We start from the raw sequence: 23,655 nt of genomic DNA, 5'->3' as shown, positions 1-23,655 counted from the left end.
AATTTACAACATGTGTGAATATGCCACGTTTTCTTCTGTTTGTTTTTTATATAAAAAAAATCATCATTCATCTACATGTATTATATATCGCTAAATCTTATATGAAGATATTTATTCTGACACCATCAAGAGAGTACGTACAGATATTTCGACATAATACTGTTTTAGTAGAATACAAAATAAATGCATAAAAGAAATTATCAGAAGCTGAAACTTTGATCACGCTCCTGCAACAAGCCTTTATTATACAAAAAGACATAACACAACTTTTTATTTATACTTTCTTTTCTTCCAGCAAGTCCGAATGAATAAACCAAACATGAAAATATATATAAAATACATTAATAAATATACTGCTAAGTATAAAGAAACAGATACAATTATGCACTATATTGTTTGCAACGCTACTTTTCCAACATATGTATTTAAAAATGTGATTATAATAGAAAGCATTTGTTTAAGAATAGGATTTATTTTTATGCTTAGTTATTACAGTATGTATATGACAAAACATACATATTAATAAAATATTTCATCTAAGCAGTTGGATTTGTATTTTGAATTATTTTTAAGGTACTTCGACAAAACGCTGATTTTAGGGCTAACCAATAGTACAGCCTCCATTTCGTTGGACAATTACGTGTATGCTATGCTGACAATATCATGGTACATAAGTATACATTAACGAAAACGGTAATAAAATAAATATAAACATATCACATCTCTAGGAATTGTGTTAACGTACATGATCAGAAATTACATGTACTAATTTCTATCATAAATAAACGCTGGAGCACCAGAGTTTTACTCTGATATAATGAACGCATATTTAGAAAACGATATAGCCATGCTGAACATAAAACATGGTCCTGAATGGATTGCATGGTAAACACGTATAAACTGGAAATACACACGCATGGAAATAATCAGTTTGTCCATGCAAGCAAAATAATTTAAAATATTATGCTAAAATGAAAATATTTTCCTACATACGTTTTTTGTTTGCTTAGCATGTATGCATATCCAAGCGTACACTGTATGCACATTACTTACCAATAAGGCGATATCAAAATTAGTATTTCGCGCAATGAGAGTTCCAATGCTCAGCTATAAGGTCAATATTTATCCAGAACACAGAAGTGGTGAGTCATGTCTATTTTAAATATAGGTCAATATGTTAACCATTTTTTGTTTGTGTTTTTATAAAAAAATACATAATAAAATCTACATTCTTTATATATCGTTATATTTTATTTGAAGATATTTAGTTTGACATATTACGATAATGCGTGTATATACTTCGACATTATACTGTTTCAGATAAAAATATATCAATAAAAGAAATTATCAGAAGCATAACCCTTGATCACGTTGCTGCAACAAGCCCTAAATGCCAACACAATTTTTTATTGATACTTTTTTTTCTTCCAGCAAGTCCGAATGAATAAAACCAAACATAGCTTTGCACGGTGTGAGTAATGCAACCTAATGCTGAAAATTTATATAAAATACATAAAATTAAAGCGATCCGTCTAAGTATAAAGAATCAGATAATATTATAAACTAGATTGTTGGCCATTCTACTTTCCCAACATCTGTGTGTACACATGTTATGATATGAGAAAATATTTGTTAAAGATAAGAATGTATTGTTATGCAAAGTAATTTCAGTATTCATATGCCTCAACATAAACATTGATTAACTATTTCATGTGTTTAAATGGTGATGTACTATTTAAGAATGTACTTTTTGTTGCCTAAATCATTGCTAAAGACATATACATTCACAAAACGGTAATGAAATATAATAGTATGAAAGATATCACAACTGTTGAATTGTGCTAACGTCCATGATCAGAAATTACATGTGCGGTAAAACATAACATTGCTATCATAAATTACAGCTGGAGAACCTAGAGTTTACTCTTATATAATGAAAGCATATTTAAACAACGTTAAAGGCATGCTGAACATAAAGCATGGCCCTGAATGGATAACAGAGTATACGCTAGCAAACAATAAACAATAATGGTAAAATGTATATATTCTTACATGCGTTGTTATGTCAGTACCATATATGTTTATTCAGGCATAACACTGTATGCAAATTACATAAGAATACGGCGATGTCAGGATCAGATTCTCGTACAAACGAGAGTACACTGTTATGAGGTTAATATTTTTCGAAAGACGCGTTTCAAGTCAATTTACAATATGCGTGAATATGTTGATGATTTTCTGTTTTTATACAACATACATCATAACATCTACATTATTATATATCGTTAATTGTTATATCGAGATATATTAGTTTTTACACCAATACGAGAATGCGTTCATATTCTTTGACATAATGCTGTTTTAGAAGAAAACCAATTAAATGCATCATAGAAATAAGCAGCAGCTGAAACGTAGATCAATTGCTGCGACAAGCGCTTAATATAATAAAATTCCAACACAAAACTTTGTATCGATAGTTTGTTCTTTCCTGCAAGTTTGACTGAATTTAACCAAACCTAGCATTGCACAATGTGGAAAAGGTAACCTAATTCTGGAAATATATATAAAAATACATAAAAATTAAGCTATCTCTCCAAGAATGAATAATCAGATGAAATTATGACATAAATTGTTTACAATGCTATTTTCCCAACATCGGTGTTTCACATGTGATTATAAGAGAAAGCATTTGTTTAAGAAAAGGATTTATTTTATGCAAAGTTATTTCAATATAAATATATGGAAACATTAAACATTATGAACTGGTTCAACTAAGCCATTGAATTTTAAATTTTGCATCTGTTTAAATGGTATAGTGATATTGAAGGTGTGATCATATGATTTGCCGAATTATTTTTTATAGACTAATTTATTTATATTAATTAAACTTAAATTATCCGACGACAAATATTCAGGTATTCAATATTTCAGGTACTTCGACTTAATGCTGATTTAAGGGCATACCCATAGTACATGCTCCGTTTCGTTCGACAAATACTGTTATGCTATGATGAAATCTAGCATGGTACATTATTTAACGTTCACGAAAATGGTTATACATATATTAAACAAAATTCACAACTTTTAGAATTTTGCTAACGTACATGATACGAAATTACATGTACTTTAAAACATAACATGACAATCATAAATAAACGCTGGAGCAACTAGAGATTGGTAGTTTAAATGTGTCATATCGCATACTGGACCTTACATTTGGTCCAGACTGTATTATAGGGTATAAACGTGTAAACAAATATTATGCCTCCCTAGAAATATTTTCAGAACACCAATCCGTACTTCATTGTAACTAGTCCGTGTGAGGGAAGTGATACATTGCCTGACCAGAAAGCTGAAATGCAAAACATGACAATTACACGACAAACTGCAGTAAACTGCAGCAAGCGCTTTGTTTAATTTTTTTTCCAAATGTTTTAAATGCATAAACATAGAAAGAAGCAGTGCGTCCATACAAGCGAAATTATTAAACTTGTAAGGCAGTATATATTTTTCAACATGCGTTTGTATAACCTTGCCGGTTATTCAATTCTTATTGCATAAGAATAAGGCGATATCAGAACCAATATTTTGTACAAATAGAAAATACAAATAAGAAATGTTTGGTTGTAAAGTTATTTAAACATGCATACGACAAAACAAAATAAAACTATTTCGACTTTACAATTGGATTTTAAATTTACATCTGTTTAAATTGTTTAGTGCTATTTTACTTCTGTTCGGTCCTTTTCCCACAATCGTTCTTATATTATTTTATTTCTTGATGCGAATTGACCTTGCCTTATTCGGACGACAAAAATGAAAGCTTTCAGATTCTACGATTTAATTATGCTTTAAGGCCATACTCACAGCACAGGCTTCTTTTTGTTGGACAAATACTTTTACATTAACGGTAACAAATCATAAACATTTAGAAAATTATTGACACACATGTTCAGAAATTATTTAAAAACATTTAATGTATATCCTTATTTACAAGAATAAATATCATGAATGTAAATGTTTAAATGACTTTATTGATATTAACGAAAGAAATCTTAATATGTGTTGTATCAGTATGACGCTTTATTAGCATTAAAACGGTGCCTATACCACGTGACTTTTTCGGATCTGTGTTGGGAGAATAAAGCGCGACCCAGTTGACATTTTTAAGGATCTCTTTTTAAATATTTCACCATTATTTTAATGGGATAAAGTGGAGAGCCCGCTATTTTGTGAGTGTTTTCTATAGGTTTTATGATCTTTTTAAACAAATAAGTATTTTTTCAGTAAAGTGCAACCGCGCGTTTGAACGGCTAGACAAATGTCGGATCAGTGTGGGGACTTCATATTGCGGTTGCACTTTACTGAAAAATACTTATTTGTTTTAAAAGATCATGATACCTTTAGAAAACTCTCACGAATGAGCTGGCTCTCCACTGTAATAGACCAATTTCCTGAACAGAAAGCTGCGATGTAAAATTACAAAATACAAGACAAAATTGGAGCAAAACTTTTATCAGCGCTTTATTTAAAATTCCCTCCCAATACTGAACATGAATACAAATAGATAAAAGAAATGCATCCATTGAAGCGATATTATTAAAGTAGTAAAAAAATAAGTATTGTTTTAAGTCCATTTGAAATATGCGTAAACGTGTGCATGTGTGTCGTCTCTCACTAAACATAACATCATAAATCAAAATGAACATTTATCATACATCGATAATGTAACATCAATTGATTTTTGACAAAATACTGGTTAAGGGGAAACCAAATTAAATACATCAATTCAATTAGCAGACTCTAACACTTCGATCACGTTGCTGAAACACGTGCTTACTCTAAAATATTGTCGGTAAAAAAATTGTGTAAGGATATTGTTTTCCTCAAGCAAGTCCGTATGAACAAACCAAACCTAACATTGTACACTAGGTAAAACTGCAACTTAATTCTGAAAACTCTGCAAAATATATACAAAAAGTTATCCGTCTGAATATGACTTATCAGATCTAATTATTAACTAGATTCTTGGCGATGCTGTCTTCCCGACATCTGTGATTACAAATATGATTGTAAAAGAAAGCATTTGTTGAAAAAATAATGCTTGCAAATTAATTTTAGTTTGCATTAGACGAAACATTAAAATAAACAAACAGCTTTGTAATCGGATTTTAATTTGACATATCTTCAAATGTTGAAATGCTTTATGTTTTGTATTCGGTGTTGTTGCCACAAATAGTTGTTATATATATGTTTATGTATAAATCAAACCTGAATAATTGAGATGTTTAACAATGAAAGCTTTTATATTATTCTGCTTAATGCTGATTTAAGGGCATATCCATAGTACAGGCTCCTTTTTGCACAAATACGTGTATGCTGTGCTGACATCCATCATGGTACATAATTATACATTCATGAAAACAGTTAAAAGATAAATAAAGGATATAACAACATTTTGGATTTTGTTAACATACATAATCAGAAAGTACGTGTACTTTAAAACATTGTATTTATTTCGTAAATAAACGCTGGAGCAATTAGAGTTTTACCCTTTTTTAATTAACGCATATTGCGAAAACGATATAGGCATGCTGAACATAAAAATAACAGCAGTTGGATTTTTAATTTTGCATCTTTTTATATGGAAATGTGCTATGTAAGGTGTAAACGTTTTTGTAGCCAAAATCATTGTTTTAGATTATTTTTTTTTAATAAAATGAACATAAATTATCCGACGACAAACAAAAAAGTTTTCGGGTACTTCGACTTAATGCTGATTAAAGGGCTAACCCATAGTAAGGCCTCCTTTACGTTTGACTGTACTTGTATGTTGTGCTTAAACCCAGCATGGTACGTAAATATACATTCACAAAAACGGTAATAAAATTTATAAAAGTTATCAAATCTGTTGATTTTTGTTATCGTACATGATCAGAAATAACATGTACTTTAAAATATAACATTTGTATCCTTTATACAGGCTGGAGAAACTAGAGTTTTAGTCTTATATAATGATGGCATATTTAAAAAACGTTAAATGCATGCTGAACATAAAACATGGTCCTGAAGGGATTACAGGGTATACACGACCAAACAAAAGTTATAAAACCCCACGAAGATGTTTTGAAAGACGACAAAAATAAAAGCGTTCATGTACTTCAATTTAATGCTGATTAAAGGCCATACCCATAGTACAGGCTCCTTTTCGTTGGAGAAACTATGCTATGCTGAACACCATCATGGTACATATTTAAACATGCACGAAAACGGTAATAAATATTATTAAAGATATCACAACTTTTGAATTTATGTTAACGTATATTATCAAAAATTACATGTACATTAAATCATAACATGTCTATCCTAAATAAACGCTGAAGCAACTAGACTAACTCTTATATAATGAAAGCATGTTGAGAAAACGCTATATGCATGCTGAACAAAAACATGGTCCTGAATGGATTACAGGATGAACATGTGTAAACATAAAGTATGCAACCCCAGAATATGTTTTAAAAGTTATTGATGGGAATGCTGTGCTGCTGGAGCAGCGGAAGTTTTACATTAGTATACTTCACAAAACACTTTGTTTAAAAATCCCACTAATGCTGGATATACACAGACGTAGACAGAGTGAGTGTGTAAATTACATGCAATCTTTATAATTAAACTATTTCGGTAAAATGTATATATTCCTTCAAGTTTATTTACTTGCCTTCCATGTACATGTATGTATATTCAGGCGTAACTATTATGCATATCACATAAGAGTAGATCGATTACAGAATCAGTATTTTGTTTAAATGAGAAGAGTTACAATGCTATGATGAAATTATTTATGAGAACATGTAAGTAGTGAATGAAGACAATTTACAATATGCGTGAATATGATGTTAGTTTTCTGTTGGGTGTTTGATAAAATCATAAAATCTACATTAATATATATCGTTAATTGTCATGTCCAGCTATTATAATTTGACTCCATAAAGAGAATGCGTTCATATTCTTCGACAAAATACTGTTTCAGAAGAAAACCAAATAAATGCGTCAGAAATTAGCGGAAGCTAAAATTGTGATCACATTGCTGCTACAAGCCCTTAATATACTAAAATGACAACACAAATGTTTGTTTTCATATGTTGTTTTTCTTCAAGTCAGTATGAATTTATAAAACCAAACATAACATTGCACACTGTATAAAATGCAACTTAATGCTGGGAAAGTATATAAAAGTACATAATAATAAAACTTGATGTCTGAGAATGAATAATCAGATGTGATTATAAAAAAAACTTTGTTTAAGAAACAGATTAATTTTATGCAAATTTATTTCAGTATTTATATGACGAAACATAAAAAATAATAAACTATTTCATCTTAGCAGTTGGATTTGTTATTTAACATCTAGTTAAATGGTGATGTTCTATTTCAGGTTGAATGTTTTTATTTCTAAATGCATTGTTATAGACTAATTTATTTATATAAATTGAACTTAAATCATCCGACGACAAAAACAAAAGCTTTCACGTACTTCGATTTAATGCTGTGTTAAGGGCATCCCCATAGTACAGACTCTTTTTCGTTGGACAAACGATGTTGTATGCTATGTTGAAATCCATCATGATGCATAATTATACATTCACGAAAACTGAAATAAAATATGTAAAAGATGTAACAACTATTGGAATTGTGTTTACGTTTATGATCACATAGATTACATGTACTTTAAAATATGATTTTTCTATCCTAAATAAATGCTGGAGCAACTAGAGTTTTACTATAGGGATAATACACGTTTTCGAGGGCATGATCGTCTGCGGGCGCTCGAAAAAGCGCACTCGGGCAGATACGGATTTTGAGAGCGCCCGCAGGCACGAGGGCAGGAACGGATTTTGAGAGCGCCGGCAGATGATCATGTCCGAGAAAATGGGTATTTTCGCTATTATTGCATTAACAAATCACACATACCAAAATAATTTTAAATAACATTGAAAACAATATTTTGTTCATACGACATCGACAAAATAATTCGATTATTTAAATACAGTTCAAGGTTGTGTTTTAGATATGCCTCACTCGGTCATCATCCGAAATGACGAGGCTTTACCTTCGGTGGGCAGTTTTCGATTAAAAATGTGTTTAAACAGTGGATTAATGCAAAGTTGAAATGCAGCAGCGTAAAGTAAGAAATGAGGAATTATTTTGGAATTTACAGCAGGAACGTTGAAGGTACATAAACACTTACATTTACAGCATAGTCTTTTGAAAGTGTTGAGTAAATAACCTTAACTTCAATGACGTTGCCAATACAATAAAGCTGTTGTCAAGAGAGTGCAGGTGATATAGTAACTTGAAAAGTGGATTGAAATAGTCATTATCCCTGCATGCATGTGGAAACTGATGCTTATTCAGTTCCCCATTTATGCTTGGAAAGTCGTCGAAGGCTGGAGAAGGGAAGTAACTGCGCGTAGACCAGATTATGGATATGTAAAACACATAACAGCGCTTGAACGGCACGTGAATCGCATTGTTAATACATGATTTCTCCCGTTCAAGCCCTCTTTTTGCCAAGTTTCTGCACCCCGCCAGAGGGCATTATAGATAGAGTTTATGCAATAATATTATATAATGAATGCATATTTAGAAAACGGTATATGCATTCTGATCATAAAACATGGTCATGAACAGATTACAGGGTATAAACGAACAGAAAAATTATGCAACCACAGAATATGTTCTAAAAAGCGCTTTGTTTAAAATTCCCCCTAATGCTGGAAATACTCACACATAGAAAGTATCCGTTTGTTCATGCAAGCAAAATAATAAACTATTATGATAAAATGTATATATTCCTACATGCATTTTTATTTGACTACCATATATGTGTTCAGGCGTACATTGTATGCATATTACATAAGAACAGGGCGATAGATTTCGTACAAATGAGAGCAACAATGCTAAGAGGTTACTATTTATTGAGAAATAAGTAGTGAATCAAGTCAATTTACACTTTGCGTGAATATGCTTTACGTTTGTTCTATTTTTATATAAAAAATCATCATAAAATCTACATTTATTATATGTCGTTACATTTTATATGACGATATTTAATCTGACACCATAACGAGAATGCGTTCATATACTTCGACATAATACTGTTTGCGTAGAAAACAAAATACATTCTTACGGGAAATAATCAGAAGCTAAAACGTGTTTCATATTGCTGCAAAAAGCCCGTAATATAATGAAATGAAAGCACAAAACTTTGTATTTATACGTTGCTTTTTTTCTTCCAGCAATTGCACACTGTGGAAAATGCAACCTAATGCTGGAAATGTATATAAAAATACATAATAATAAAATATCTTTCTAAGAATGAATAAGCAGATCTAAAAATGAACAAGATTGTTGACAATGCTTTTTTCGGACATACGTGTTTACACATGTGATTATAAGAGAAAACATGTGTTAACGAAACTGATTTATTTTTATGCAAAGTTATTTCAGTATTAAAATGACTCAACATAAACATTAATAAACTACTTCAACTAAGCAATTGGGATTAAATTTAACATCAGTTTAAATGGTGAAGTGCCTTTTTAAGGTGTGAACATTTTTGTTGCCAAGATCAATTTTATAGACTATTTACTTTATATAAATTGATTGTCAATTATCCGACGACAAACATGAAAGCTGTCAGGTACCTCGACTCAATACTGTGTTAAGGGTATACCTGACGTACAGGCTTCTTTACGCTGGACATTTACTTGTATTATTTGCTCAAATCCACCAAGATACATAATTTAGAAAACGGTTACAAAACACAAAACTTCAGGGTACAAACAAAGTATGCCAAAACAAAATTGGGTACGAAAAAACATTTGGGTACGAAAAATACAGGGTATATACATTAAAACAAATATGCTTCCCTAGAAAGATTTTCAAAACAACAACCCGTCCACAGGGGCGGATCCGGGATTTCTGGTTTGGGGTGGGGGGCGGGATATTCAAAGTTTTGCTGGTGGTCCAGGGGGGCCGCTAGAACCTCTGGTGGGTGCAGGGCATAGTCCTGATAGGGGTCCAGGGGGGCAAAGCCCCCCCCCCTCCCTAAGCTCCACGATTTTAGTGATTTTGAAGGCTTTGACAACCACTTCTCGACCATGTCACGCATTATATACTTTCATCAAAGTACCTTCTTTTAATGCCAAAAAGTGCATAGTTTATCGTTTTGGGGGTCCAGGGGGGCAAAGCTCCCCGGAAGCGCCACGATTATAGTGATGTTGAATGCTTTGACATGTTTAAATAGGTGATTAAGATCTAGTTAAGTGTTAAACATCAAATGAATTGACTTTACTTTGGCGATTTTAGGGGATCCGCCTATGGTCCTACATTGCATAGCATCACAAAATATCAGAAAAACTGCGGTCAGTGCTGTGTTTAAAATTCCCTTCAAATGCCTACAAATGCATGGAAATAGAAAGATGCAAGCGAAATTATAAAACTTGTATGGCAAAATATATGTATATTGCAACATGCTTGTTTATAGCCGTATATGAATATTCAGGCGTACAATTTTTGACAATTGCATACCAATTATGCGATATCAGAACAAATATTTTGTACAAATGAGAATATTGTATGTATCGAACCCGTATTATGTATAATAGTTAATACACAATATGTGTGAGTGCACTGTTATGTTTGTTTGTCTGTTTTTTATTCTTCTTAAAGTATAATCATAAAGTATACATTTATTAAATATAGTTAAATCTTATATCGAGAGGTCTTATTTTTACGACAGTAAGAGAATGCGTTGTCATATACTTCGATACAATACTGGCGTAAGTGAAAACCAAATAAATGCATCAAATAAATTAGCAGACGCGTTTTTTTTGTGTTTTTTTGTTCAAACGAAAAGAAAAATTGATACTTATTATTTCGTTCATTGCATCGTGCCTCAGAAAACTATAACTCTGTTGCTGTGGTTTCTTCTAACCATTGATTAATATAGCCGTTATTAAATCATTTATATGCTCTCTTTTATTGCCTTTCAATTTGTATTACAAAAGAATATTCACACTTATGTGTGTTTTATATCGCTGGGCTAAGTGTGAGGTTCGGGATCTCTCAAATAGTTTTAAATTCGCAATGCTATGTATTTAATGAACGTTCATAGCAGATGACCACACTTTTATTCAATGTCGTTTTTTACGTTGTTTCGTTTTGTTTTTGTTTTAACCATTAGCTGGCCATCATTATAGAGACGCTAATCAAAATCCACCAAAGAACTAATTCAGTTATCAAAATTAGAATTTATATAATATTTGTAATTACACTTACATTGATAAGAATATTAACCATAAAGGTAATTGGCTATTCGAAGCATCACGTGATAAGTAAATGTGAGGTAAATTTGGCGCAATAAATGCAAGCACTAAACTGTAAACAAATAATAAAGCAGAAGTAAAAGGCGTACACTGATTCATTCGTGCAAAGCAATGTCGTAACGGTTTAGCACAACACCGACCATAGGTGAGTCGAAATAAATGTAAGATCTTGAATGTTCCACAAACGTCTGAAGTAACCAACAAAAAGCACACAATACTTGGATAAATTTAATGCATCGCCGAGGTCGCGATCGAACAGAGCAATTGAATCTAAAAAAATAAACGTATATATCTGAGTGCACCCTAATTCCTAACATTTACTTAGTGTATGTGTTCTATTTTTAGATCAGAGAAAAATCAGCACGCGGATAATACATAAATATTATAAATATTAAATATATTATTAAATTGTAAGAAAATTATCATAAACGCATAATAAAATTATGCTGTTACGTTTACAGACGTGTATCGGCAGAATATATTTTTATTTATTATTTATTATTTAAATATTTATTTTTGCTAAATTTATCAACAGTCTTAGAGAAGTAGAGCGTAAATTAGTATGTTTTCGGTATTAAGTTCCCTTCTCCCAAGTGCATTGAAGAGATAAAGTGAAATTTCTATATGGGTTTTTTGGCATTAGGTAGAAATAGAATTAAGTCGAAAATGAAAATTTAGAAATTTAACATATAATTGTGCAAAATTTAAAATATTTTTTCATAGTTTTACAATGTTTTTCTCTTAAATTATTTAATTATGAGATTGTTATTAAATATAAACTAAGTTTAAAGAAGTTAAAAAACATCGCCAAAGTGCTGTGTTTTTGCGCACTTCGCCCTAAGGTGACGATAGTATTTATATATATATATATATATATATATATATATATATATATATATATATATATATATATATATATATATATATATATATATTTCTGACAATGGTGGAGCCGGTAGGGGACATATACTGCTTGGCAATAATCTTGTTTACATTATTTTGTAATCAGACGGTTAGTTTTGAGTCCTGATCATGCATTTATGCATATATATATATATATATATATATATATATATATATATATATATATATATTTCTGACAATGGTGGAGCCGGTAGGGGACATATACTGCTTGGCAATAATCTTGTTTACATTATTTTGTAATCAGACGGTTAGTTTTGAGTCCTGATCATGCATTTATCTTCATATTTTTTAATTCAAAGTAATAAAAAATTAAAGTGTCCATATGTCTGTAAAATGATAAGGTATTTGTGTATCTAACAGAATTGTTTTCACATGTATGCAAATCTATGTTCTTGAAAATATGTCTATTGCTTTTAAATAAATTGACTAAAAAACCATTGCTGTTTCACTTTTATAGCAAATTACATAACAAACGATAACATATCTTTAAACAACAAGAGCACCACATAACGGGTGCCACGCTCGGCTGCGTGTGCAGTTTTGAATAAATGAAAGCTTGTCAGAATTATTGTTTTAGAGGTCACAGGGACCTTGACCTTTGACCTAGTGACCCCAAAATGGGTGTGGCGTGTAGAAGTTATCAAGTTGCATCTACATATGAAGTTTCAAAGTTGTAGGTGGAAGCACTTTGATTTTAGAGCCAATGTTAAGGTTTTAGCAAGACGCTTGACGGCGGACGACGAGCTGGCTATAACAATACCTCGGGGGTTTCTCCGAAAACTGCCGAGCTAAAAATCAACAACAATACTAATAATATCATCCATGATTTAGAATTAGACACTTTTTTCATTAAAACTTAAAAAAAAAATTACTGTTAAAAAAACCCTACGTCCGACATGTCCTTAAATTCCATAGAGTTAGGATAAAACTATTGTGTTTCGTCACAGAGATGAAGTCACACGATGCACTACGTAATATATTTCGTAATATAAAATATTTCTATTTTCGGTGCGCGTAATGTGACGTCATTAAATGGGTCGAAGTAGTCCGGCTAGTATAGTAATACGGAATTGGAAACAGCGAGTAGCGTAATACGGGATTTTTTATTTCAACGATTGAAACAACCTGTATTTTGTTAAAAGCATTAAACAGGTATATAATAAAAAAAAGGAAAAACATAAAGGTACCGTCAAAATGGTCGGCTTGTCGACGACAAAAAGCTTCATGGCCGAGATCCCAACTTTTGTGCCGGTCAAGTGGTTCAGAAACAGCATCATCTGGAAGATTGCATCCTTGGTAACGTTATCATGTATATAAGCCTCGAATATATCAATCGTATGTATGATAATGGGAATATTCGGTAATAAAAGAAGATTTTGACACAATGAATACATAACAAACAGTATTTATATCGAATTATGTAAAAAAATGAATTTGGGTTACCATTCATGTCGATATAGAATTCCAGCTCGTTGGAATTGGAAAATGTGGTCTGAGCGTACTAATACACAAACATGAACTTGTGTACTCACCTTAATGTTTACTTTGCATGTCCTGTTGCCATAAGGCGATTTCAATAAGCTCTCTTCAAGGATTTTATTTCTCACAAGGAAGCTGCGATTTTTAACGAAATAGCATTTTGCGTTTCAAATACATCAGTGGACAAAATAAGCTAACAATGATTGTTGGACAATGTCTCCAATATTTACTGAACAATTGCGTACCTGAAGCTGAGTGTCGTTGGAAGTCGTGGAAAATCGGATTGAATATATGTGTTGGAGCGGCGAGTGGGCCTGGAACGAGAACAAGTTGATGTCATGTTCTGAAGCCTGAACCATTTGGTCCTTCTTTGACCGTAACTCCATATGTTTCGTTTTTTCCATTTAATATTTTCTCCAAGTTTCTATGTTACTACTTCGTTCTAGTTTTCATTTATTCATTAATTAATTCATTCATTTATTTATTAATTAAATCATTAATTAATTCATTAATTAATTCATTTATTCATTCATTCATTCATTCATTCATTCATTCATTCATTCATTCATTCGTGCATTCATTTATTCATCAATTCATATAATCATTCATTCACTAATTTATTCATTCATTCATGATTCATTTTTTCATCAAATTATACACTCAATTATTTCGGAATTTAGTGTCTCACAAAGCTAGGGGAATCTCACGGGACGTTGACTCTTGGCGACTATGTATTGGTCAGCTGTATTTAATACACTGTATTGTTAGCAACTATTGATGGAATATATTATGGCTTGGATTGTTTAATTTGATCCTTTTGGGCATGCTGTGGGTAAAATCTAATTAACAAACCCGACATGTAATCAAAGTGATTTCAAAATCGCATTCGTGGTCTTTCATGGGAGCAACAACGCTTCTCTTTGTCATCTGCGTATACATGTAAAACGATATTGTTGAACAAAATAATCAAATCCAATGTATGCCGGATAACAATTATGTTGAAAGAAATTTCAATTAACCTCAGTTTATAAACGCACGTGTAATAAATAAAATAACCACTGCATACGGTTTTTTCACGTCCGTTTTCTTAAATTGCGATACGAAGTGCCAGGCTATTGTGACCGGTTGAAGATAAGAAAAAAAGTGTAATGACTAACTTCATATTTGTATTTTATTTTACGGTTATTACTAAGCAACTTAATGCGGTCAAGCAATCCAACTAAATAATTGATCATAGATAAACAAGGTGGCATCGATTTTACGCTACTGTTACGCAAATTGCAAACCAGAAGTTGCTTTTTAGTAGGATGTGCCGTGGTAGCATTATCGTCTCAAAATAGCACAACCTGCATTTGTTCTGAATATAATTTGGATACTCAAACGTCAATTTCATCCCGTCCAGTTACCTAAAAACCATGGCAAGTTATTTAGTATTCCGTTCATCTCGTCAAACATGTGCAATATTGACGGAAGCAATTACATTTGTTTTAGGTTTAGCCTTGCTTTGGTAACACACACACACACACACACACACACACACACACACACACACACACACACACACACACACACACACACACACACACACACACACACACACACACACACACACACACACACACACACACACACACACACACACACACACACACACACACACACACACACACACACACACACACACACACACACACACACACACACACACACACACACACACACACACACACACACACACACACACACACACACACACACACACACACACACACACACACACACACACACACACACACACACACACACACACAAAGTGTAACTTGAAAAAGGATATTGAGCATATTGGAATCATCCGCTAAATTTAACATACGGGTATTTGTAAGGTCGATATTTGGTTAACGGATTGGTTAAATTCCAACTCACGAATGAGAGTGCTTATATTTTTACGGAAATCTGTAGTAATGTTTGCATAATGAAGTCCTTTATTTTGCAATTGGTTAATTAAAAATGTATATATTTTTTGCTAGTAAAGCATTGAAAATGATTCTTTTCTAACCACATTTCAAAATAAAAACAAAAAATATATATGGTGTGGAAAATGATTCTTTTCTAACCACATTTCAAAATAAAAACAAAAAATATATGGTGAGATAAGTAAGACTAAGCTAAGATTGTGCCTGCTTGTCTTCGTTCATATCGGTTCAGTTTAAAAAAAAATGAAGCAAGGAAGAAATGTTGCATACCGCCGTAAGTATATTTATTTACTTGAATTTTCATTGTTTACATCGCGAGAGAAAAATGGCTTTATCAGAAACATTTGATAAATTTGATTTATTTAAGCCCCTGTTAAATTCATTGTTATAATTTGACGTTTGACGTCATAATATAAGTAACGTCGTTTTATATTTTTTATGAGCAATCGGTACCCCTCGCAGATTATCATAATCGGACTCGGGAGAAATACGGGTTGAAAGTAGTCCGCCCACGTGATACCATTCTAAGAATGTTACAACAACAAAAACAATAACAACGATGGCGTCAGAATGTGATCTTTGTGTAAATAGCCACAAAGGTGTTTATTTAAGTCACGGAAGAAAGCGGGAGGACTTGAAAGCGGCGGCCTTAGAATTCTTCACACTGTATATCAACGTTATCCAGCGTATATGCGCCAACTGCTGGTCGAAAATGTCAAAATTTCGTGCATTCAAACGGTATAAACATGATTTAAAAAAATCTGTCCATTACTTGTACAGTCTTTAAACGTAATATTATGCTGATCATGAAGTTATCCAGGTCATTTGCATTGACGTAACAGGTCAAGATGTAGAAAGCTGACCGGCAACAGAAATGACTGGATATTCGAGCAGTCTTGCCAGCTCCTTTTGATAATTTCTGTGCCCCCCCCCCCCAAGCTGAAATAATTCACGTTCAGAATAAAGCCGAGAGTCTGCCAAAGCAAAAATCATCAAAAGACTCTATGGCGGCAATTTATATTAACTACCTCCCCTCACCCAACCTCCCCAAGCACCATTGCTATAAATCAATAACAGTTGATTGAATTTAATTTTAATATGGCGCCAGTCGGTTGATAATATGCAGGAGGGTCCACCAATATAGTGATTTTAGATTAAAGACTTTAAAATGTATAGATCTTGTATGCTTTAATGCAGCTAGATGTTGAACCACAATTTGTGTTTTCATTTAAAATTCGGCATGTCATTTGAGTGTCATTTGAGAACATGCTACGTTGTTGCACTAAATACTGATAGCTTGTATATTTCTGACAGGAGTATTCTTTGGATTTTACATATATTAAGTACGCTTTATTTGACCCTTGTCAACTGATCATTGGTTATTATATACGTCATGAACCCCTGGGTTAGTACATTCGAATATCATCCAGTTTACAAATAACAGAAATCCAACAATTACTTTGTGGTTTTCCTTGGCTTGTATGCAAAGAGCCCATTGAACGCTGTAAACTAACATGATACCCATGTTTTATTGATTTTATAGGGCCAATCTTATGATACAACAGCATTGGTATAACATATATACTTGATTCTTTGTCTTGTCCATGCAGATGTGGAAGAAAAGCCGGAAAATGTTAAAAAGAGAGCAGTTACTCCACTTAAGGGAACTCCAAAACGTAGACGGATGTCAATAGCTGAAAACCTTATCTGCAGCACAGAAAAGTTAAAGTTTGCCACGAAGACGACACCAAAGAGAAAACCGGTTTAAAAAAAATTGGTGTCCAGTATAGAAAAGCTGAAATTAGGTATGTATGTTTAAGCGATTTAGGTGTATTAATTTGGACCTTTAATTTACTGATAATCATAATGTTAGGTGTCAGGGATTTTCTCAGGCCTTTTAAGCAAAAGTTTTACCCATCACCCTTATTCTACATTTTGTCATATTTTGGGCCTTATCTGAATCTTATCTGGTCTCCTGCCTCTTTTACTGCGGAAAAGAATGTCAGGTAAACTTCAAACATGGGGGCGGCCTGTGGATTATCAAATGTGAGCAAATTTTACAAAATAAAAGATTATGTTCGGGTAATGGTTTAAATAAATTAAGAATACACCAATATTTTGAATGTTTCGTCAAATTTGATAGAGAAATCACGATTTGTGTAATGACCATAAATTCGGATGTTCACGTTTACGTTGCGATTTCTGATATTTTCTAAATGCTGACTTTTGTTTGTTTTATGTCACACACTGGATACTGATTAATTACTTGTGCTGCTTTATTCTGTCTTTTTTTAATATTGCCATTTTTAATCATGTTTATCGCAAAATTATCCATTGATATTAACATTTTATCCAAAATAAATATTTAATTATGATGCTTTCTCTAGGAGGTTGTTGTACTGATAAATTGCAGTGATAGAAAATGTCAGTTGCATAAGAAAACAAATGCATTGTTTGTGCACATGAAATGAGTGAAGTTACAGGGACGGATCCAGGATTTTTTCAATGTGAATCCTGCACACTTTTTTTGGTACCCGATTAAATATTCAAATATTAGTTTTACTAATCCGACATAGTTTGTCGAGGAATTATGGGGGCATATTCCACTTCAGCCCCCTCAGGATCTGCCCTGGACATAATGTTTATTCACTGTGAGTATGTCCAAAATCTAGCCACAATGAGTTGGATGGAATACAATGATACCCCTGCCTATGAGCAGATAATACTCCATGATAATGTTGTTATCGAAAATAATAAATAACATAGAGGGGGACTAGAAAACATGGGCATGTTTTGGGTAAAAAAATTATTATCAAGTACTTTGAAATCATGAATTAATATTTGTTGTGGTATAATGAGCCGCATTAAGCTAGATTGAGCTTAAGCCTTTGCGACCAGCTATTTAAATGGTTTGTTCAGGTAGCATGCCAATATCAAATAAGTAGGGTATATGTCGACTGTCAGGTCTGCTTATTTTATTTTTATATTGAAATATATTTATAATAGACATCCTCCTTTAAGTCCTTATAATTAACACTATGTTTCCATGATAGGATGCACTTTTTCAGTAATAAGACACCATTCTTTCATTAGATTTTTTTTGCTATTCACCTAAAATTTATTTTCACACACATTTTCATTAAATCTCTAAAATCTTGAATTTCGTCTTAAATTTTTAATCTTAAATTAAAGAAGCTTTTATCTTACTTCTCATTTGAGCTGTGCATTTCTAATTAAACATCTGACGAACACCCAATGCACAGCTATGCATTTCTCTTTGAAACATCTGATGAACACCCAATGCACAGCTGTGCATTTATATTTTAAACATCTGACGAACACCAAATGCACCGCTGTGCATTTCTATTTTAAACATCTGATGAACACCAAATGCACAGCTGTGCATTTCTTTTTTAAACATCTGATGAACACCCAATGCACAGCTGTGCATTTCTATTTTAAACATCTGACGAACACCCAAAGCACTTCTATATTACACATCTGATGAACACCCGATGCACAGCTGTGCATTTGTATTTTAAACATCTGACGAACACCCAATGCACAGCTATGCATTTCTATTTTAAACATCTGATGAACACCCGATGCACAGCTGTGCATTTCTTTTTTTTTTTAAACATCTGACGACAACCCAATGCACAGCTGTGCATATGTATCATCTTAATCATATTACAAACCCCTAATGCACAGCTATGCATTTCTATTTTAAACATCTGATGAACACCCAAATGCACAGCTGTGCATTTGTATTTTAAACATCTTACGAACCCCTAATATAAAGCTGTGCATTTCTATTTAAACATCTGACGAAAACCCAATGCACAGTTGTGCATTTCCATTGTACACAACTGATGAACACCCAATGCATAGCTATGCATTTCTATTTTAAACATCTGATGAACACCCGATGTACAGCTGTGCATTTGTATTTTAAACATCTGACGAACACCCAAAGCACAGCTGTGCATTTGTATCATCTTAAACATCTGACAAACCCCTAATGCACAGCTATGCATTTCTAGTTTAAACATCTGATGAATACCCAAATGCACAGCTGTGCATTTGTATTTTAAACATCTTACGAACACCCAAAATACAGCTGTGCATTTCTATTTAAACATCTGACGAAAACCCAATGCACAGTAATGCATTTTCATTGTAAACAACTGATGAACACCCAATGCACAGCTGTGCATTTGTATTTGAAACATCTGACGAACACCCAATGCACTGCTGTGCATTTGTATCATCTTAAACATCTGACAAACCCCTAATGCACAGCTGTGCATTTCTTTTTTAAACATCTGACGAACACCCAAAGCACTTCTATATTAAACATCTGATGAACACCCGATGCACAGCTGTGCATTTGTATTTTAAACATCTGATGAACACCCAAATGCACAGCTGTGCATTTGTATTTTAAACATCTTACGAACACCCAATATACAGCTGTGCATTTCTATTTAAACATATGACGAAAACCCAATGCATAGTTGTGCATTTCCATTGTAAACAACTGATGAACACCCAATGCATAGCTATGCATTTCTTTTCTAAACATCTGATGAACACCCTATTAACAGCTGTGCATTTCTATTTTAAACATCTGACGAACAACCAATGCACAGCTGTGCATTTCTATTTTTAACATCTGATCAACACCCAATGCACATCTATGCATTTTTACTTAAACATCTGACGAATAGCCAATGAACAGCTGTGCATTTCTATTTTAAATATCCGACGAACACCCAATATACAGCTGTGCATTTCTATGTTAAACATTAGACGAACACCCAATTCATATTTATGCATTTCTATTTTAAACATCTGACGAACACCCAATGCACTGTTGTGCATTTCTATTTTTAACATCTGACGAACACCCAATACACAGTTGTGCATTTCTATTTTAAACATCTGACAAACACCCGATGCACAGCTTTTCATTTCTATTTTACACCCACTGCACAGCTGTGCATATTAATTTTAAAAATCTGACGAACACCCAATGCACAGCTATGCATTTCTATATTGAACATCTGACGAACACCCAATGCACAGCTGTGCATTTCTATTTTTAACATCTGACGAACACTCAATGCACAGCTGTTCATGTCTATTTTAAACATCTTACGAACACCCAATGCACAGCTGTGCATTTCTATTTTATACCCAATGCACAGCTTTGCATTTCTATTTTAAACATCTGATGAACATCCAATGCACAGCTGTGCATTTCTATTTTAAACATCTGACGAACACCCAATGCAAAGCTGAGCATTTGTATTTTAAACATCTGATGAACACCCAATGCTCATCTATGCATTTCTATTTAAACATCTGACGAACACCCAATGCACAGCTTCGCATTTCTATTTTAATCATCCGACGAACACCTAATGCACAGCTGTGCATTTCTATTTTAAACATCTGACGAACACCCAATGCACAGCTGTGCATTTCTATTTTAAACATCTGACGAACACCCAATGCACAGATGTGCATTTCTATTTCACACCCAATGCACAGCTGTGCATTTCTATTTTAAACGTTTGATGAGCCCCAAATGCACAGCAGTCATTTCGATTTTAAACATCTGACGAGCACCCAATGCAAAGCTGTGTATTTCTATTTTTTTAAACATCTGATAAACACCCAATGCACAGCAGTGCATTTCTATTTTAAATATCTGATGAACACCCAATGCACAGATGTGCATTTCTATTTTAAACATCTGACGAACACCATCTGCACAGCTATGCATTTCTATTTTAACATCTGACGAACAACCAATGCACAGCTGTGCATTTCTATTTTTAACATCTGATCAACACCCAATGCACAGCTGTGCATTTCTATTTTTTTAAGCATCTGACGAACACCAAATGCACAGCTGTACATTTCTGTTGTAAACATTCGACGAACACCCAATATACAGCTGTGCATTTCTTTTTTAAACATTTGACGAACACCCAATTCACATTTCTGCATTAATATTTTAAACATCTGACGAACACCCAATACACAGCTGTGCATTTCTTTTTTTTAACATCCGACGAACACCCAATACACAGCTGTGCATTTCTATTTTAAACATCTGACGAACACCCAATGCACAGCTGTGCATTTCTATTCTAAACATCTGACGAACACCCAATGCACAGCTGGGCATTTCTATTTTACACCCAATGCACAGCTTTGCATTTCTATTTTTTTTAAGCATCTGACGAACACCCAATGCACAGTTGTGCATTTCTATTTTAAACATTCGACGAACACCCAATATACAGCTGCGCATTTCTTTTTTAAACATCCGACGAACACCCAATACACAGCTGTGCATTTCTATTTTAAACATCTGACGAACACCCGATGCACAGCTGTGTATTTCTATTTTAAAGTTCTGACGAACACCCAATGCACAGCTGTGCATTTCTATTTTACACCCAATGCACAGCTTTGCATTTCTATTTTAAAAATCTGATGATCACCCAATGCAAAGCTGTGCATTTCTATTTTTAACATCTGACGATCACCAAATGCACAGCAGTGCATTTTTATTTTAAACATCTGACGAGCACCCAATGCACAGCTGTGCATTTCTATTTTTTGTAAACATCTGACGAACACCCAATGCACAGCTGTGCATATCTATTTTAAACATCTGACGAACACCAAATGCACAGCTATGCATTTCTATTTTAAACATCTGACGAACATCCAATGCACAGCAGTGCATTTCTATTTTAAACATCTGACGAACACCCAATGCACAGCTGTGCATTTCTATTTAAAACATCTGACGAACACCCAATGCACAGCTGTGCATTTCTATTTTAAATATCTGATGAACACCCAAATCACAGCTGTGCAGTTTTATTTGAAACAACTCATAAATACCAAAGGCACAGCTATGCATTTCTATTTCAAACATCTGATGATCATCAAATGCACATTTGTGCATTTCTATTTTTAACATCTGACGAACACCCACTGCACAGCTGTGCATTTCTATTTTAAACATTTGATGAACACCCAATGCACAGCTATGCATTTCTAATTTAAACATCTGACGAACATCCAGTGCACAGCCGTGCATTTCTATTTTAAACATCTGACGAACACCCAATGCACAGCTGTTCATTTCTATTTTAAACATCTGACGAACACCCAATGCACAGCTATGCATTTCTTTTTTAAACATCTGACGAACACCCAATGCACAGCTGTGCATTTCTATGTTAAACATCTGACGAACACCCAACTCACAGCTGTCCATTTCTATTTTAAACATCTGACGAACACCCAATGCAAAGCTGTGCATTTCTATTTTACACCCAATGCACAGCTGTGCATTTCTATTTTAAACATCTGATGAACACCCAATGCACAGCTGTGCATTTCTATTTTAAACATCTGACGAACACCCAATGCACAGCTGTGAATTTCTATTTTAAACATCTGACGAACACCCATTGCACAGCTATGCATTTCTATTTTAAACATCTGACGAACACCCAATGCACAGCTGTGTATTTCTATTTTTAAAATCTGACAAACACCCAATGCACAGCTGTGCATTTCTATTTTAAACATCTGACGAACACCCAATGCACAGCTGTGCATTTCTATTTTGTACCCAATGCACAGCTGTGCATTTCTATTTTAAACATCTGACGAACACCAAATGCACAGCCATGCATTTCTATTTTAAACATCTGACGAACGCTCAATGAACAGCTGTGCATTTCTATTTTAAACATCTGACGAACACCCAATGCACAGCTGTGCATTTCTATTTTACCCCCAATTTACAGCTGTGCATATATATCTTAAACATCTGACGAACAACCAATGCACAG

The sequence above is a fragment of the Dreissena polymorpha genome, chromosome 14 (genome assembly GCF_020536995.1).
Source record: "Dreissena polymorpha isolate Duluth1 chromosome 14, UMN_Dpol_1.0, whole genome shotgun sequence".
Taxonomy (NCBI): Eukaryota; Metazoa; Mollusca; class Bivalvia; order Myida; family Dreissenidae; genus Dreissena; species Dreissena polymorpha.
The sequence above is the reverse complement of the archived record's forward strand: the minus strand, read 5'-3'. Positions refer to the sequence as shown.